Below are 19,953 nucleotides of genomic sequence, written 5' to 3'. Positions count from 1 at the left end.
GTCCTGTGAAGGACTGGTGTCCTGTCCAGGGTGTGTTTGCGTGTGTCCTGTGATGGACTGGTGTCCTGTCCAGGGTGTGAGTGTGTGTGTGTGTGTCCTGTGAAGGACTGGTGTCCTGTCCAGGGTGTGAGTGTGTGTGTGTGTGTCCTGTGAAGGACTGGTGTCCTGTCCATGGTGTGAGTGTGTGTGTGTGTCCTGTGATGGACTGGTGTCCTGTCCAGGGTGTGTGTGTGTCTGTGATGGACTGGTGTCCTGTCCAGGGTCTGTGAGTGTGTCCTGTGATGGACTGGTGTCCTGTACAGGGTGTGTGAGTGAGTGTGTGTGTCCTATGATGGATTGGTGTCCTGTCCAGGGTGTTTGTGGGTGTCTGTGATGGACTGGTGTCCTGTCCAGGGTGTTTGTGTGTGTCTGTGATGGACTGGTGTCCTGTCCAGGGTGTGTGTGTGTCTGTGATGGACTGGTGTCCTGTCCAGGGTGTGTGTGTGTCTGTGATGGACTGGTGTCCTGTCCAGGGTGTGTGTGTGTGTGTCCTGTGAAGGACTGGTGTCCTGTCCAGGGTGTGTGTGCGTGTGTCCTGTGATGGACTGGTGTCCTGTCCAGGGTGTGAGTGTGTGTGTGTGTGTCCTGTGAAGGACTGGTGTCCTGTCCAGGGTGTGAGTGTGTGTGTGTGTGTCCTGTGAAGGACTGGTGTCCTGTCCATGGTGTGAGTGTGTGTGTGTGTCCTGTGATGGACTGGTGTCCTGTCCAGGGTGTGTGTGTGTGTGTCTGTGATGGACTGGTGTCCTGTCCAGGGTCTGTGAGTGTGTCCTGTGATGGACTGGTGTCCTGTACAGGGTGTGTGAGTGAGTGTGTGTGTCCTATGATGGATTGGTGTCCTGTCCAGGGTGTTTGTGGGTGTCTGTGATGGACTGGTGTCCTGTCCAGGGTGTTTGTGTGTGTCTGTGATGGACTGGTGTCCTGTCCAGGGTGTGTGTGTGTCTGTGATGGACTGGTGTCCTGTCCAGGGTGTGTGTGTGTGTCTGTGATGGACTGGTGTCCTGTCCAGGGTGTGTGTGTGTGTCTGTGATGGACTGGTGTCCTGTCCAGGGTGTGTGAGTGTGTGTCCTGTGATGGACTGGTGTCCTGTCCAGGGTGTGTGAGTGTGTGTGTCCTGTGATTGACTGGTGTGAATTTGTATGTGTGTGTGGAGGGGGGTGTTCGTCTATATACGGACAAAACGGTGTGATCTGGGGAATTTCTGCGTTTACCTCCATCATTTTCAATTCAATTTTCAATTCCAGGCTTTATTGTCCCCTGGGGGAAATGTTTTTTTTTTGACGGCACGGTCAAACACAACACAATAACAAACACACACCCTCAAAAGGGAAGAGAATACAGGGGTGCTACAGGAGAAACAAGAGACAAGGTAGTTACTTTGCATTGTTTAAGACTGTGATTGCATTGGGGACGAAAGATTTCCCGAGTCTGAATCAGTGCGTGTCAATACCGATATGTCCAGTAGCCGCTTCCTGCTTTTGTTTTCATATGTATACACGTCGGACGCGGGACTGGTGATTCACTGCGACCGCAACTAGTCTCTTGGGTGATATTTCGTCGTTGTTGTTGTTGTTGTTGTTGTTGTTGTTGTTTTGCGCTCTGTAGGAGGTTGGCGTGTCAAGACCTGCTCTGATCTGAGCGCAAAACCTGACAAAAACTGACATCCTGTGGCTCCAGACCACAGGAGCCTTTACGTGTGCTCAGGCTGCACTCCCCCCAAAACCGCAACTAACGGTCAGCGAGCAGAAGCACTTGTAGGCGTTTTGAAGTGTTAGTAGACCATCGATCTGTTAGCAGTAGCTGCGCGTTTTCAACGTGTTGCTACGCCATGTCGAGCCCCCTGTTTACTGCTCTTGTTCTGTCGTGGGCTTCCGCCTACGCGACACGCCCACCAGCGCCCGCCCCGCCCACTCCCGTCGGAGTCGCGGCATTGATTGGCCGACGGAGCCGACGTAAACACGCCCCCCTCCTCCTCCTGCCCTCTGGCCCCTCCCATCTCCGTTCAGGAGTTGTCACAAACTGCTCGGGCGTGCGAGACGGAGGCATACAGAAAGCCAAGAGCCTCTATCTGATTAAATACTGCTTATTTCCTTATTGTTCCCGACCCTAATGTGCTCAGACCATCCTGCATCTGCACTGGACCGGACCGGACCGGACCAGAACGGAACGGCACACAAGCGCGGTGCTCACGGACTACAAGACCGGGGCGTGAAAGAACTACATTTCCCGGGAGGCACCGAGCCCACAAAAAGTGGGGACCGCGTTTTGTCTCCTTTAAACCTTTTCCAGCCAAAGCGTAGTGTAAATTAAGATTCATACGTCTTTAGTTTAATTCATGGACAGTCTGTTTTGAAATCCGCCTAGTATTTGGTCTTCTGTAGAGAGGGAAATGTCTGTACTGTGATGGGGTGCCACCTTGTGGACAAAGACAGGAAGTAGTCCGTAAGTACACTCTTCAGACCGTGTGCTATTATAGATTATTAAGACCATTTCAGTGTTTTAACAATCATATATAATATCACACGTTTATATGTTGACAATTTAATGTTTTGCTCATTTACGTCTTCAGTACAAAAGGGCTGCGTTTCTTTCCAGGGAAAAAGCGAGTACTGGAAATAACTTCTCCTAAGTGCTCAGATAGATCTCCGATTTATGCACAGGATTTATCTAGGAGCAGGACTGGACAGCCCTGCTTTAAAGACCCCTGGAGACTCTGCAGACACACACACACACACACACACACACACACACACACACACACACACACACACACACACACACACACACTGACCCCTCCAGGACCAGGACTGGACAGCCCTGCTTTAAAGACCCCTGGAGACTCTGCAGACACACACACACACACTGACCCCTCCAGGACCAGGACTGGACAGCCCTGCTTTAAAGACCCCTGGAGACTCTGCAGACACACACACACTGACCCCTCCAGGAGCAGGACTGGACAGCCCTGCTTTAAAGACCCCTGGAGACTCTGCAGACACACACACACACACTGACCCCTCCAGGACCAGGACTGGACAGCCCTGCTTTAAAGACCCCTGGAGACTCTGCAGACACACACACACTGACCCCTCCAGGACCAGGACTGGACAGCCCTGCTTTAAAGACCCCTGGAGACTCTGCAGACACACACACACTGACCCCTCCAGGACCAGGACTGGACAGCCCTGCTTTAAAGACCCCTGGAGACTCTGCAGACACACACACACACTGACCCCTCCAGGACCAGGACTGGACAGCCCTGCTTTAAAGACAGATCCCTGCTTCATCAGATATGGACACTGGCTTCATAAATTGTGATTGCATAGCCTAGTCTTTGTGTTATTTTCTGCTTTTAAGTGTGAAACTACATTTTTACCCAAATATATGTAGCCTATTTCCACGTTTTTCGTAAAAGAATCACAGAAGGGTTAGACAAGACAGTTAAAGGCTTAATCTAATCTAATCTACAATATGAGTGTGACACTAATCTGTCACATTCATATCGTATAGATTTAATGAGTTCAAAAGTAAAGGTTCATTAGTTTTAATTTAAACCTGACTGAAATAATCACTGATCACATTGTGTGTGTGTGTGTCCTGTGATGGACTGGTGTCCTGTCCAGTGTGTGAGTGTGTGTGTCCTGTGATGGACTGGTGTCCTGAGAGGAGAGGGGACCCCCCGATTGCCTTTTCAATCAAAATTATTGATTGACTATTTTCAGGTGCATTCTTTGGAAACTGAACTTGCGTTTTCAATAAAGTTTCTGGACGCTTAATTGCTTAATTGATGAAGTCTCCTGGTTGGCCGGGGTGCGATCTCACCCAGGTGGTGTGAGAGAGGTCTGTCGTTCAGAGCGGAGGGAAACGTCATTTGTCGGATCAGATCACAGGGGAGAGAGAGAGCGGAGATCCTGTCGTGAACACAGCAGAGCTGACTGGGCTCGGAAATAGAGGTATGTGATGTACAGTGTTTAGCGCAAACTCTTGGAGAGCACGCTGCTGTCTGGAGAAGAGCTACAGCTCTGAGCTCAATGCTACGAAAAACCGTGCGGAGTCAAGTTGGAGACCAGCTGAACTTGTGCTTACTACACAAAGGGCTCAGCATTGCTGTCCTAATTAGCACGAACTACAAGACGCTCTGAGTCGGAGCATTTCAATTAATTTAACCCGTAAATGAATATGTTGGTCACGTTAATATTGAACTATTACTTTGTGTCGTGTTTGTGTATAACGGGATGTTTTAATTTAAGAAGGTCAATCATGCTAAATTATACCAGATGAGTGTACGAGATTACTAACGCCATACTCGACGCCAATTCGTCCCGACACAAACGAGAGCAGCAGATGCGAGTTTGAATTTGAACGTGAATCCTATTGAAGCGGGTTTTATTTGCACTGATAAACGATGAAGATTCATACGGAGATTCTTCATAGGTAAGCAAACGTTTTTTTTCTTCGGTTGTATGTACAATATATACATTTGTGTCTGCACATTTAGGGGCGACGTGTTGCACTTTATCTAAGTGTGTTTTTAATTTGTGTGAAGTTGGAGACCAGCTGAACTTGTGCTTAATACACAAAGGGCTCAGCATTGGTGTTTTAATTAGCACGAACTACAAGACGCTCTGAGTCGGAGCATTTCAATTAATTTAAACCGTAAATGAACCTGTAAAGCACGTTATTATAGAATTACTTTGTGTCGTGTTTATGTATAACGGGAAGTTCTTGGTTTTTAAGTTTTAAAAGGGGCTTTTTTGTATACCAGATGAGCGTACAAGCGCGATACTCAAGGGTAATTAGTCGTTGAACAAACGAGAGCAGTAGTTGCGTGTTTGAATGTGATCTGAACGCGAATCCAATTATAGCGGCTTTTATTTGCGCTGATGAACGATTTCGATGAAGACGGAGGTCTTTCGTGTGGAAGCGACCGGTTTTGTTTTTCGCTTGTATGCGTCTGCAAGGACCTGAGGGCGTCTGATCAGGGGAGCTACAGAGTGAGGGACCTTCAGGGAAACGCTATCGTCACTGTGGGAGGTGAGCGGGTCTACAGTAGGGTCACTAGAGGGGTCTACACTCCTGACAGAGGGGGTTCTTGTATCGCTCTCAGTACTGATGGTCTTCCAGCTCCACTCGCTCTCCCAGTCTGAGAATTGAGAGGCTCAGAGAGACGGACTGTACTACTGCACCACCAGAGACGGAGGAGAGATCCAACCAGACTGCTTACAGGTGGGGACAAATCACACTCTTTTCTTTATGTGGGGTGTGGCAGGGTGTGATCTCAATATTTAGAGATGAAATCTGTCAGACCGTGGAAAATATACATGTAAAAACAATGTGCAGATTTTCCTGCAGCTGTGTAGGGGTTTAGTTCAGGAAGTTTGGCATTCAAACTGGGAAGAGAGCCAGACTGCTGCCTCAAGGAGGAGAGAGAACAGTGTTTCTGTGAGGCTGCTTGTGCTCTGTGTGGGGCGTCCTGACGGTAGGTCAAGGGCAGATTAAGGAGGTGTGTGAAATCGGTCTGTATCCTCTGGGGGAACAAATGCAGACGCTGGTTGCATTAAGTCCTTGTTCAAGTGTTTATTCCCAGCAGGTGGGGGAAGTTTGAGCTTGCTCTTGGGGGGGGTCATATCTACGCTTCATTACACCAAGGGTGGTGGGGGTGGGGAACAAGCTGCCCAGCCATGTTGTCGAACCCTGGTTTCTCTCCAGATCCTCCAAACATGTAACTCCTAACTGCCAGAGGGGTAAGATGGGCCAGAGGACTCCTCCTTCTTTGTGATCCATCTTGTCTGTTGTAGGAAAAAAACAGCTCATTGTAGTTCTTCCTCAGTCTCATCCACCCTCACGTTCCTGTTGGCTGAATACAAGCTGGGCAGGAGCATGAAATTAATAATGAGACTGAGGAGGAGAACTCACTTCTGTGCTGAAGGGTTTCTGATCTTCCTTCTTGTGATTGAGAGGAAAAGGAAAAAGAGCCCACCCACCCTGATGGGAGATCCCAGCAGGAGTGAGTCTGATCTTCACCCTGTTCTCTGCTCTCCTTCTGCGTGTGTGTCCACTGGCTCAGTCACTGAGCAGGAGAGAGAGGTGAGTGAGACACACCTGTCCTGTATCTATACGGTCTAGAGATGCACGGTCTAGAGACGCCCCTGACCTGTATCTATACGGTCCAGAGATGCGCAGTACAGTTGCACCTGACCTGTATCTATACAGTCTAGAGACGCACCTGACCTGTATCTATACAGTCTAAAGACGTGCGGTACTGGGATGCAACCTGTCCTGTATCTATTCAGTCTAGGGATGCGCAGTACATATTTGCACCTGTCCTGTATCTATTCAGTCTAGGGATGCGCAGTACAGGGACGCAACCTATCCTGTATCTATTCAGTCTAGAGACACACAGTAGAGTCACACCTGACCTGTATCTATACAGTCTAAAGACGTGCGGTACTGGGATGCAACCTGTCCTGTATCTATTCAGTCTAGGGATGCGCAGTACATATTTGCACCTGTCCTGTATCTATTCAGTCTAGGGATGCGCAGTACAGGGACGCAACCTATCCTGTATCTATACAGTCTAGAGACACACAGTAGAGTCACACCGGACCTGTATCTGTACAGTCCAGGGACGCGCGGTGCAGAGACACACCGGACCTGTATCTATACAGTCCAGGGACGCGCGGTGCAGAGTCACACCTGTCCTGTATCTGTACAGTCCAGAGACGCGCGGTGCAGAGTCACACCGGACCTGTATCTATACAGTCCAGAGACGCACAGTAGAGTCACACCGGACCTGTATCTATTCAGTCTAGAGACGCACAGTAGAGTCACACCTGACCTGTATCTGTACAGTCCAGAGACGCGCGGTGCAGAGACACACCGGACCTGTATCTATACAGTCCAGAGACGCGCGGTGCAGAGACACACCGGACCTGTATCTATACAGTCCAGAGACGCGTGGTGCAGAGTCACACCTGTCCTGTATCTATACAGTCCAGGGACGCGTGGTGCAGAGACACACCGGACCTGTATCTATACAGTCCAGGGACGCGCGGTGCAGAGACACACCGGACCTGTATCTGTACAGTCCAGAGACGCGCGGTGCAGAGACACACCTGTCCTGTATCTGTACAGTCCAGAGACGCGCGTTGCAGAGTCACACCTGTCCTGTATCTATACAGTCCAGAGACGTGTGGTGCAGAGTCACACCTGTCCTGTATCTATACAGTCCAGAGACGTGTGGTGCAGAGACACACCGGACCTGTATCTATACAGTCCAGGGACGCGTGGTGCAGAGACACACCTGTCCTGTATCTGTACAGTCCAGAGACGCGCGGTGCAGAGACGCACCGGACCTGTATCTATACAGTCTAGAGACACACAGTAGAGTCACACCGGACCTGTATCTATACAGTCCAGGGACGCGTGGTGCAGAGACACACCGGACCTGTATCTATTCAGTCTAGAGACGCGTGGTGCAGGGACACACCTGACCTGTATCTGTACAGTCCAGGGACGCACAGTAGAGTCACACCTGACTTGTATCTATTCAGTCTAGAGACACACAGTAGAGTCACACCGGACCTGTATCTATACAGTCCAGAGACGCGCGGTGCAGAGACACACCAGACCTGTATCTATACAGTCCAGGGACGCGTGGTGCAGAGACACACCTGTCCTGTATCTGTACAGTCCAGAGACGCGTGGTGCAGAGACACACCTGTCCTGTATCTGTACAGTCCAGGGACGCACAGTAGAGTCACACCGGACTTGTATCTGTACAGTCCAGGGACGCGCGGTGCAGAGACACACCGGACCTGTATCTGTACAGTCCAGGGACGCGCGGTGCAGAGACACACCTGACCTGTATCTGTACAGTCCAGGGACGCACAGTAGAGTCACACCGGACTTGTATCTATACAGTCCAGGGACGCACAGTAGAGTCACACCTGACCTGTATCTATTCAGTCTAGAGACGCACAGTAGAGTCACACCGGACTTGTATCTATACAGTCCAGGGACGCACAGTAGAGTCACACCTGACCTGTATCTATTCAGTCTAGAGACGCACAGTAGAGTCACACCGGACCTGTATCTATACAGTCCAGGGACGCACAGTAGAGTCACACCGGACCTGTATCTATACAGTCCAGGGACGCACAGTAGAGTCACACCTGACCTGTATCTATGCAGTCCAGGGACGCACAGTAGAGTCACACCTGACCTGTATCTATACAGTCCAGGGACGCACAGTAGAGTCACACCGGACCTGTATCTATACAGTCCAGGGACGCGTGGTGCAGAGACACACCGGACCTGTATCTATACAGTCCAGAGACACAGTAGAGTCACACCGGACCTGTATCTGTACAGTCCAGAGACGCGCGGTGCAGAGTCACACCTGACCTGTATCTGTACAGTCCAGGGACGCGCGGTGCAGAGTCACACCTGTCCTGTATCTGTACAGTCCAGAGACGCGCGGTGCAGAGTCACACCTGTCCTGTATCTGTACAGTCCAGAGACGCACAGTAGAGTCACACCTGACCTGTATCTGTACAGGATAGAGACGCGCGGTGCAGAGCAGAGACAGCTACTTCACTGTCAGGTTTAGTGTGGCTGTAGACCTGAGTATCACCAGCCATTTTGAGCCGATGTTAAACTTAATATCTGACCAAGTATGAATATGTCAATAGTTTATCATTGTTTGTCTCCAATTCTCCTCGCAAGCCCACATGATTCCCTGGAAAACAGACGGACGTTTGGAACAGTTCAGCGGAAGTCTGCAGGTGTTGCTTAATGAAGGACAGTTTTGTACCAAAACGACTGAAAACCTGACGGAGAATTAACGAGGACACCCTTTCTTGGATATTCTCTGTATGCATTAACCACTAAACCAGACCGTCTCTTCAGTCTGCTTCTTGAATAATTAGTTTATTGGCCTATTTACCATGCTGGGGGTTCACTGGTATGGTAGGTCACTAAACCAGCTTCTTTCCTGAATCTCTTTTTCCATTTTCACTGTCCTGGATTATCTCTCTAATGGTTAGTCACTAATCCAGGTAGTCTTTTCCCTGAGTATTTTGTGTTGGATATTCAGTTTACTGAATAGTAATTTGTAATGGTTAGTTACAACAGTCTTTGTCCTCAATATTCACTGTAGTGGCCAGTTACTATTACTGGTATTTGTTGTAATAGATAATTACTTACAATTATTCACTTTAACTGATATTCACTGTGACTGGTATTGTGTATTAACTGTAACAGATAAGCAATGTAATGAATATTCTCTGTGACTGATAGTCTCGGTACTGGAGATTCACTGTCATAGATAATTGTCTGTATTGGAAATTCACAGTAATGGTTTACAAGATATTCACTGAAATGGTAAGTCACTACACTTCCTGGTGTCTTTGCCTATTTTTTCTTTTATTAAATATTCGCTGTACAGAATGTTCACTGTGATGGTTGGACACTAAACCAGTCACTCTACTATGAATAACTATTGGGTCTTCACTACGCTGGGTGTTCAGCAATGGCTGTACAAAAAAACAGTGTATTTTGTGAATAATTATTGTACTACATAGTTACTGTGCTGGGTATTCACTGGAATGGTTGGTCACTAAACCAGTGGATCTCTCTGTGTTCGCTGGAATGGTGAGAGGAGTGGGGTACCAGCCAGGTGGGAGCTGGAGGAGTGGGGTACCAGCCAGTTGAAGCCAAGGAACATTCCTGTGTGACGGTGAACATGCTCAACTGAGATCTCTGTGGGATCCTGAGGGAAGACACCCCGACATCGCTCTCTCCCAGTCGGACACCAGGACCCCCGATGCCCACATCCTCCCCCATCGGCTCCATCTCTCCGGTCGTGTCGTCTGGACGTCGGACTCCAGGATCTCGGGGAAGGTTCCCTTCTCCCAGCCCGGCTCAGGCCTGAGGAGTCTGGAAGATCTGGGAGAAGCCAACAGGAAGAAACTCCTCCTGGACCTCGACTCTGGGAGGAGCCCCAGCGCCTGGACCCCCAGAAGACTCGGGCTGGCCAGGAGGAGCCCAGGGGTATTGGAATAAGGAGGAGGAGGAGCCCAGTGGTGCCACAACAATGAAGGGGAGCCCAGGGGTGTCAGAACCCCCAAACAAGGTGAGGAAGGGATAAGAGAGTCTGTAGACTCGGTAGAGCTGCCTTCAGGCATGTTTATTCCCAACAGGAGCCAGGTCAGACCCTGTACCACGCAGGAGAGGGCACCCCCAGACCTGCAGTTAGAAGTCAAGAGGGTGTTCTCGACCGGTCAGCACAGGAGGGGACAGGGTACCCCATCAGCACTGAAGGGCACGAGGCACCAGGCAGGTGAGTGCAGACCAGGTGAGTCTCTCCTTCACTGGCTGTCCCTCGCAGGCGACGCTGGTCTTGCATGATCGGGGCTGATCGGACCAATCTGGGATCCACAGACTCCGAGGGGACAGAGTAGGAGTCGTCTCGGGGAGACATCCAGGGTGTCCCGATCTCCTGCCTACTGGAGCCTGTGAGGATGACCATGATGATGAAGAGCTGCGGGTGACCCTGATTCAGGCTGCTCCTTGGAGATGAGCTCCAGGCGGAGAGCCAGTGGACTCCTCCTATCGGGGCTCCAGGGGGTGACCCTCAGGGCTGTGTCCTGACCTCCTGCTGTCTCTCGCCCACAAGATCCTGTTCAGTGTGCTGTTGACACTCTCGTACCCGAGTCCAACACCAACCTCCAGCCTGAGCACAAGGTCAGGTTAATCCTGTCACTCCTGTGTCACACTCAGGGCATGAACACACAACCCTACTAGTGAGAGAGGAGAACTGTTATAAAGTTTACTAGCATTGATATTAGAGCCTGGTGAAGTATTATTGTTTAATTAGCATTAATACTATTACTAGACTTATTCTATTAATTTAATAGCAATCCTATTAGATCACAATCTTGAGTGACTTGGCTGAACACAGATGACGAGGCACAGAGAGACTGCAGAGCCAGACTGCTGCCCTCAGACACACGGACCAGCTGTCACAGCTGTGCAGCCTACAGCAGCGTGTCCTGGGATGGAGGTGGGATGCTCTCTCCTGTCTCTTTCCCCTTTTCCAATAAGTCCAGCAGCTGACCCTGGGAAGACATGTACGTGTGAAGATTGAACCCTCTCCTGTTTCCTTTTCCCTGATTTTCCAGGATGTCCAGGGGCAGACAGTGGAGAGACAAGTATGGCTGGGATAGAGGTTGGATGTTCTCTCCTATAATCTTTTCCCTCATTTTCTGGGATGTCCATAAAATTGACAGTTGGAAGACCAGTATGGATGAGGAGGTGGAATGGAGCTTGGATGCTCACTCCTGTCTCTTTTCCCTAATTTTCCAGAGTCCAGAGGCTGCCAGTGGGAGGATGGGTATGAAAGGTGTTGGGATTGACATCGGACTGTATTTTCCTTAAATTTCCAGGCTGGCCAGAGGCCGATAGTGGGAAGACAGGTATGTATGAAGATTGAATCCTTTCCTGTACTCTTGTTTCCTAACTTTCCAGTCTTTTCTGAGGAAGACAGTGGGAAGACCAGTATTGATGGGATGATGGATTGGGGGTTGGATGCTGTCTCCTGTGTTTCTTTTCCCTCATTTTCCAGGATGTCCAGAAAAGTCAGTGGGAACACCAGTGTGGATGAAGCGTTGGGATGGAGGTTGACGCTCTGTCCTGTGTTCATTTCTGTAGTTTTCCAGAATGTCCTGAGGCTGACAGTGGGAAGACGGGTATGTATGAGGAGTTGGGATAGAGGTTAGCTGCTCTGTTTTTTTTTTCCTTCTTTACCAGGAAAAGTGCAGAGGCTGACACTGTGGAAGACATGTACGTATGAAGATTGAACCCTGTCCTGAGTTCTTTTCCCTAATTTTCCAGGATGTTCACAAGCAGACAGTCAAGAGGCAGGTGTGGTGTTGGGATTGATGCTGAGCGCTCTCGACTGTATAATTTTCCAGGCGGACCAGAGGCAGCCAGTTGGAAGACGGGTGTGGTTGGGATAGAAATTAGATGTTCACTCCTTTAATTTTTTCCCTCATTTTCTAGGATGTCCAGAAAATTAAACCCCTCTCCCGTCTCTATTTTCCGGGTTGGCCAGAGACTACCAGTGGGAAGACGGGTATGGCTGGGAGTTGGGATGGAGGTGAGGAGCTCTTTCCTGTCTTTCTTCCTCCTTGTCAGTCTCTGTGACGTCTCTCTGCCTGTCTCTTGAGCTGTGTCTTTCTCTCAGTCCAGCTGCTTGTGCTCTGTAAAACGCTACACTTCTGCAGTATTAAACAGGGCTTCTTGACTGTGGGATTGCAGGTTCGATTCCAGAGGGGGACACAGTCATGTACCCCAGAGTGAGGTACTTTGCTCAGATAGACTGTTCTGATCATGGTTATCAGTGGCTGTACTGTAGGGAGTGGAGTGTTGACAATGGTGTACTCAATTCTCAAGAGTATTGTACCTTAATACACTGACACATCTACGTGTTGAACTTTCACCTGTAATAAGCTTTGTTACTCAATGATATATATATACACACACAAGTGTGCTGAAGTCTTTCCTATATAATAGAACACCCAAACCTGTGTAGTGTGCTCCCATCTCCACTGAGCCTTAATACTGGTAACCCTCACACTTGTGTACAAAACTCTCCTGTCCTGAGCTTTAATTCTCAATGACAGACCTGTGTGCTGAGCTATCCTGTGGACTGTACTGTAATACTTAAACCAGCGTGCTGAACTTGTACTTAATTTAGTTCTCACACTGACACACGAGTGCTGAACTATACTGTGCTTTCATACTCAAGTGTGTACTGACCTCTCATGTGGACTGTACTATCATACGTAAACCACTGTGCTGATCCCTAACTTGTAAGTGAGCTTTAATATTCAGTGACACACCAGTTTGCTGAACTTGAACCTGCAGTGTTCTTTAAATCTCAAATCTGTGTGCTGCACTCTTACCTTGATTGAGTTTTAATACTCGATGACACACTTGTGAGCTTTACTCTCACTTGTTTTAATTTTTTAAACTCTTGGATCTGTGTGGTCAGCTCTGGAATAAAATAAACTTAAAGCAGTGCTTTTTTTACTGTGATTCGATATTGAAACCCGTGTGCTCATGTCTTACCTGGAGTGTACTCAACATAGGAAAAAAGTACCTGTTGTGTTTTTAATACTGAAACCTGTGCTCTGAACTCTCAGCTCCACTGAGCTGTAATGTGTGGTAATACTTAAACCTGTAAACTTAACTCTTACTGTGCTTCAATACTTCAGTCTGTGTCGTCAGGTCTCACCTGGGCTGTACTGAAATACTTAAACCAGGGAGGTGAGCTTGTACTGAGCTTTAATATTCAGAGATGTGTATGCTGTCCCTTCTGTAGTGTACTTCAATACTCATGTGTGCTATACTCTTACCTCTACTGTGTTTTAATACTCAATGACACACCCGTGTGCTTTACTCACCTTTGCTGTACTATAAAAGTTAACCCAGTGTGCTGATCCCTAACTTGTTAGTGAGCTTTTATACTCTGTGGCGCGCATGCGTGCTAAACCTTCACAAGCAGTGTATTTTAATACTTAAATGTGTGCCGGACTGTCATCTGTACTATTAGAATACTCAGCCCTGTGTGACGAGCTGTAACCTGTACTGTTGTAATACTCAGATCTGTGAGCTCGCATGTCTGACTGGTACTATTTTGTAATGCTCAGACATGTGTACTGAACTCTCACCAGTACTGAGCTTTAATACTTAAACCAGTGTGCTGAACTCACTTGTATGCATCTGTAATATTCAGTGACGTCTATGCTCAACCTTCATCTATAGTGGACTTTAATACTCGAATCTGTGTGCTAAACTCTTACCTTGACTGAGTTTCAATACTCAATGACACACCTGTGTGCTTTACTCTCACCCTTTAAACTTGTACTTAATTTAATTCTCGCCTTGACACACGAGTGCTGAGCTCTCATCATTACTGTGCTCTCATGCTCAAAAGTGTGTACTGACCCCTCATGTGGACTGTACTATCATACTTAAACCAGTGTAACCAGTGTGCTGAACTCTAGCTGGTAAGTGGGCTTTAATACTCAAACTCTGTGCTCAACTCTCATCCAGACTACACTAAAATACTTAAACCAGTGTTGTGCAGATCTCCAACTTGTAAGTGAGCTTTAATATTCAGTCACATGGATGTATGCTGAAATTTCATCTATAGTGTACTTGAATCTGTGTGCTACACTCTTACCTTGATTGAGTTTTACTACTTGATGATGCACCTGTGTGCTTTACTCTCACATTTTAAATTTATTTCTCAGATCTGTGGTGTTAGCTCTGGACTAAAACTTTACCCTGTGCTTCATTACTGATACCTGTGTGCTCATTTCTCAGCTGGAGTGTACTCAACAGAATGGCTACTTTTTTTTTCCAGTGTTTTTAATACTGAAGCCTGTGTGCTGAACTCTCATCTCCACTGAACTGAAGTGTGTGGTAGTACTTAAACCTGTAACCTTAACTCTTACATTGACTGTGCTTCAATACTTCAATCTGTGTTGTCAGGTCTCACCTGGACTGTACTGAAATAGTTAAACCAGGGGGTGAGCTTGTACTGAGCTTTAATATTCAGAGATGTGTATGCTGACCCTTCTGTAGTGTACTTCAATACTCGAATCTGTGTGCTCTTTTCTTACCTCTGAGTTTTAATCAATGACACACCTGTGTGCTTTACTCACCTCCTTAATAAAAAATCTCAGATCCGTGTTCAGCTCTCACTTGGACTGTATTAAACTACTTAAACTAGTGTGCTGAACTCTCACCTTTACTCTGCTTTCATACTCAAAGCTGTGTATTCTCAACTCTCACCTGGCCTGTACCAACCTACATCAACCAGTGTTTGGTCTCTTTTTCAGACTGAACTTTAATCCTCAAAGCTCTGTGCTGATATTTCAACTGTCCTATTATAATACTCCCCCCTGTGTACTGAACTGTCACTTGTACAATGTTGTAACAGTCACTCTTCATATTGAGTATTACACTGAAATAGTCTTCTACCCAGAACTTAAAGCTGTACTTGATTGTAGTACTCAGACCACTGTCATGTACAGTAATGTGAACTGTCACTTGTATTGTGTTGTAGTACCCAGCCCTGTCTGTTGTACAACAGTGTAATAAACACAGCAGTGTGGCACACTGTCACCTGTAATCTATTGTAATACCCTGACCTGTGTACTGTACTGTGCTGTCAACTGTCCCCCTGTATTGTGCTGTAATACCCAGCCATGTGTACTGTACTACAATGTAATAACCTGACCAGTGTACCAAACGGTCACCTGTACTCTATAATACTAAACTATCCCTCCACAGCTGAAATTTCCTTTCTTCTCTTTTCAGCAGTGAAGAAACCCTTACTTGTTCCTTGGTGGCCTACACATCCTGATGTAGCTCCCTACTTGAGCTGTTGTAACACATGGACTGCTGTACTGAACTGTCACTTATACAATGTTGTAACACTCAGCCCTCTGTACTGTATTTCAGTGTAAGACTCAGACTTGTCCTACTTTTACACCTGTACTTTATTGTAATATTCAGACCTGGGTACTGTGTTGTGAACTGTCACCTGGCTTGTTGTATTACTCAGACCTGTGCCCTGTGTTCTGAACTGTTACCCGTATCATGTAATACTGAGAGCTGTGTACCTTATGGTGTTGTAACTGATAGACTGCTGTTCTGAACTGTCCCTTGTACACTGTTGTAACAATCACCCTCTGTACTGTATTGCAGTGTAACATATATTTCTGTCCCAAAATGTCACCTTTACTTGATTGTAATACTCAGCCATGTGTACGGTCTTCTAACTGTTTTCTCTATTGTTGTAATATTGAGAGTTGTGTGTTGTAATAGATGGTCTGCTGTACTGAACTGGCACTTTGTTGTAGTGGTGGTGTTGTATTTCAGTATAAGAGATGGTTTGTAGACAATTTAAAAATATCTGTACTTGCTTGTAGTACTCAACCCTGTGTACTGTACTCCACTGTGCTCTGTTACTAATATTGTTGTAATACAGGCTGGGGCCAGAGTATTCTACTCAGTTTTTGTCTAAAACAATTACTTTTACTGTAATATTCAGATTTGTGTACTGTGATATGAATTTCTACTATTATGCTGTTGTAATACAGCCCAGGGTCCTGTGCTGCAGAGTTCTGTCCCATAGTGTCAATTGTACATGAGTGTAGTAGTCAAACATGTGTAATGTACTGTGCTCAGTAGTAGTGTTGTAATACTCTCAGCTGTGTACAGGCGTGTGAAATATCACCTGGATTCTGTTGTAATATGTAGACATGTGTCCTCAACTGTCACTAGTATGCTAGTGTAACACTCAGTTGTGCACCTGTAGGGCTGACCTGTTCTGTTAAGTAATAGGGCAGACCTCTGTGTTCAACTCTGCCCAGTATTATCAACCTGCCCTTTGGACAAACTGGCCGACTGCAATTTCACCTCTTTCTAGGTGTGGACTTGGTTTGGGGTGGAGCTTATTCCTCTTTTACTCACAGTGAGGCTTCAGTGTGAGTCTTCCCCCATCCTGTTAATAATGAAAGCAAGTGTGCTAGAGTTGTTCAAAGGGGGGGAGAATGAGACTGGGCAGGGCCACCCCTGAGAGGTGGGGTATGGAAAATGAAGTCAGGTGAGTGGTGTGTTTTAGAGAGAGAGGAGAGGGAAAAACATGTTTGTGACTGTGGGGTTTGGGTCTTGTAGCTTGGGTAGGAGGGGGAAGACTTGTGTGGAAGGGTTGGCGTTTTTAGGTATAACTCCCTTTCTTTTCCAGTTCTAGCCCCTCTGGTTTTGGGTTTTTTTTTTGCGTGGGGTTTCCCTTCCCACTGGGAATGTGAACATCTCCAGCGTCCTAGTTCTGTCCTGTGGTCATCATGAGGTTAACTTGTTTCAATGGGGAAGTCCAATCTCTTGGGGGTTCTTTGGTGTCGAGATGGTGGAGGGGGGGACCCTAGATGTGTTTTTAAGGTTGTAACGCTCCCTGATTTAACTGCTCTGAACTGTGACATGGTTATTGTAGATGCGTGTGACTCTAGGCTGGAGTTGTGCACCAGGACAGAGCTCTGTGGGGTGTCTGTTTGCCGGTAGAAGGAATGTCTCCTGGTGGAAATGTAGCCTGTGTGCAAACAAACCACCCCTCTGTCGGAAAGGTGAGAGAGCTGATGGAGCTGTCAGCGAATATTAATCCACCTACTGTCTCTGGGCACGAGTGATCGAGGTTGAGCAGGAGCTCTTAACTGGTCAAGAGGGAGAGAGCGGGTTACTATTCCACAGAGACAACCACTCTGCTTTCTTTGCAATATAATACCCCACCTTGCTCTTCATTCCCTGGTGCAGTCATCTGCTCCAGACTGGACTTGTCTTACACTGAGCAATACAGGTGGGACAGTGTTAGTGTGTGTAAGATGGGCCAAGGGAGGGGTACAGTCTCCACCCTCTGTTACTCTCCCACTGGGACTATCCTGCTGCAGGACTTCATGAACTACATTTCCCAGCAGGCCATGAGGACGATGGTGGCCAACAGGCTGCCTCCCCTGGGTTGATAAGGGGTGGGTGCTATCAACCCAAACCTGCAGCCAGTCTGAATTCCTGCAGAGGACGGGAGCCTGGAGGTACAAGTTCATGCATTCTGTGTGGGTTTGTCGGTGGGAAGGAAATGTTTTAAGTGCAGCAAAGCTGCAAGAGGGTCTGAGAAAGGAATATTTATATTTATCAACACGCTGGGTTATTTTTAATAAAACTGGAAGCTGTTCCAAGAACCTGATTGTTGTTTCCTAGGTTCTAACTTTCATTGCTAACTCACTCTCCCCACCTGCTGTCAGTATTTTGCTTCTTTCTTACACTCCAGCTCACAGCTGGGCTAGAGGATAGTCCTTGTCACAGCTGCCTTACCCAGAGTGCAGTGTAGCTCTTGGTCAGCTGACCAGCTGGAGAAACATGATTGGTCAGTGGAGGTTTAAAAAGCAGGAAGTGGAGTCTCCCAGTGTTGCTGCAGCCAGAGCAGCGAGTGGAGGAAGGAGCTGCTGGAGAAGAAAGACCAGTTCACAGCTCTGTCTGTGTCCTTCACAGCACAACCCCCTGCTCTCCTACAGTCAGGGCAGGTGTTTCATCTCTCTCACTGTCACAGAGCTCAGCAGGACTGGTTTGCTTAGCTTTGGACATCTTTCAAATAAGACCTTGGATATTGTGCACGTACTCTACTACACATTTCTCCTGTTCTTCATTGATCTGGAGTGGAAGTTTGCTGGTGACCCTGTGGCACCTCACAGAGTCTCCCCTCATGAGGATCAACTTTTCCTTACCAGGCCAGCAGCAGCCCAGGCTGACCTGAAGATAAACCCAGTTGTTTTTCAGCCCAGAGGAGACACGAGACTTGTCCTGCCCCAGTGTCCAGTTGACAGCCCCAATCCTCCACCTCCTCCATATGAGACACAGGTGGACAGCTCTCAGAACAAACACTTTCACAGCCACAAGGTAAGGAAACAGTGCTCTTTATTCACAGTTTGGGATAAAGCAGTCCAGAAAGCACAAGACAAACCACAGTTCTTCTCTGAGCTCTAGGTAGACTTGCAGTTGTCTTCAAAGCAGGTCTCTGTGAAGACAGGCAGCTCTTCCCTCCTGCTCTGCTCAACACAACTGACCTCTGTCCCCAGCCAGCACCAGACTGAAGGCCTCCCCTCCTGCCTTTTAACTGTCTCCCCACCAATCGTCTTCCACCAATTAGGCAGGTAATTATAGGCAGCAGGTTGTTCTCCTTGGCCTCGTTGGGGATGAAGTTCAGACAACCGTCACGGTCTTGCCTGAACCTGCTGCGCTCTTACTCTGTGTTGGGGCTCAGTTGTTTCTGAAATCAATAAAAATAAATCTAATTCAACTAGAAAAACTGTGAGAGAAGTTTTCCAGGATGAGTAAAAGCATAAATGTTAAAATATGCAGAAAAATAAATGAAAAAAAACAGCTTGTTTTCCAAAGGGTTTGATCCCACAGCCTCTGTGTTAGAAGCCCAGAGCTCTTCCACTGAGCCACAGTGTCTCTGAGTCTGGGGCTCCTGTGGGCTCTTGGTCTTCCCAGCTCAGGGTTCGAAACTGAGGGATAAAAGGCAGACTGAATGAGCTCTCCTTCAGGCCAGGAGCCAGTGGAGGAGTGGAGATGGTGCTGAGCTCATGACCAGGAGGTTGTGGGTTCAAGTCCTGGCTAAGAGCTGAGGTGGGTTTGCAGTGTGATCCTCCCCAACAGCGACAGGGTGAGAAGTAAAAGCCCACAGCCCTCGTGTCTTTATTTATCAGTGTGTTACGGCCCACAAGAATTAAATTAACAAAAGTTCCTGATCCGTCCAGGATTTGAACCCACAATCTCCAGGCAGAAGTCCAGAGATCTTCCCCTGAGCCACAGTGTGCCTTTGTAGGGCTGGGGCTCCTGTGGGCTCTTGGTCTTCTTCCCAGGTCAGGGCTGAAACGGAGGGATAAGAGCCGGACCGAATCCCTCTCCCCTTGGGCCTGGAGCAGGTGGAGGAGTGGAGATGGTGCTGCGCTCATGATCAGGAGGTTGTGGGTTCAAGTCCTGGCTGATCCCTGGTAAGTAAACCAAGGTGAGTATGTGGGCAGGATGATGGGGAGGGGCTATTACTGGGGGGTAGTGGGGGGGTGGAGGAGGCAGGGCTAGGAAGGGTAGAGCAGAGCAGGGCAGGGGCTGGGTTAGCCAGGGGTAGAGGGGGAGGAGTGGGTTACACAGAGGTGCAGTGCTAGGCTAGAGAGGAGTAGAGTAGAGCAGGGCCAAGGCTAGACAGGGGAAGTGGCAGGTTGGGTAGAGGGGTAGAGGTGGGTTAGGCAGGGTGAAGGCTAGACAAGAGGAGGTGTAGGGGCAGGG

At 48.0% G+C, this 19,953-nt stretch overlaps 1 long non-coding RNA gene across 2 annotated transcripts; it reads left to right on the top strand.

Annotated features, from left to right (window-relative positions):
* Positions 1-991: 991 nt before the first annotated feature.
* LOC148662583 (uncharacterized) lies at positions 992-17,851 on the top strand. 2 transcript variants are annotated; one of them, XR_015936855.1, is made up of 7 exons: positions 992-2,478; positions 3,759-4,470; positions 4,998-6,123; positions 8,764-9,176; positions 9,232-10,171; positions 10,239-13,368; positions 15,430-17,851. It is a non-coding gene; the product is annotated as an uncharacterized LOC148662583 (long non-coding RNA). The 2 variants fall into 2 exon arrangements; XR_015936854.1 differs by having other exon boundaries at positions 3,759-3,989; positions 8,764-10,171.
* The last annotated feature ends 2,102 nt before the right edge of the window (positions 17,852-19,953 follow it).

Source organism: Lepisosteus platostomus, chromosome 5 (genome assembly GCF_059453375.1).
Source record: "Lepisosteus platostomus isolate fLepPlt1 chromosome 5, fLepPlt1.hap1, whole genome shotgun sequence".
Classification (NCBI taxonomy): domain Eukaryota; kingdom Metazoa; phylum Chordata; class Actinopteri; order Semionotiformes; family Lepisosteidae; genus Lepisosteus; species Lepisosteus platostomus.
The sequence above is the reverse complement of the archived record's forward strand: the minus strand, read 5'-3'. Positions and strand labels throughout refer to the sequence as shown.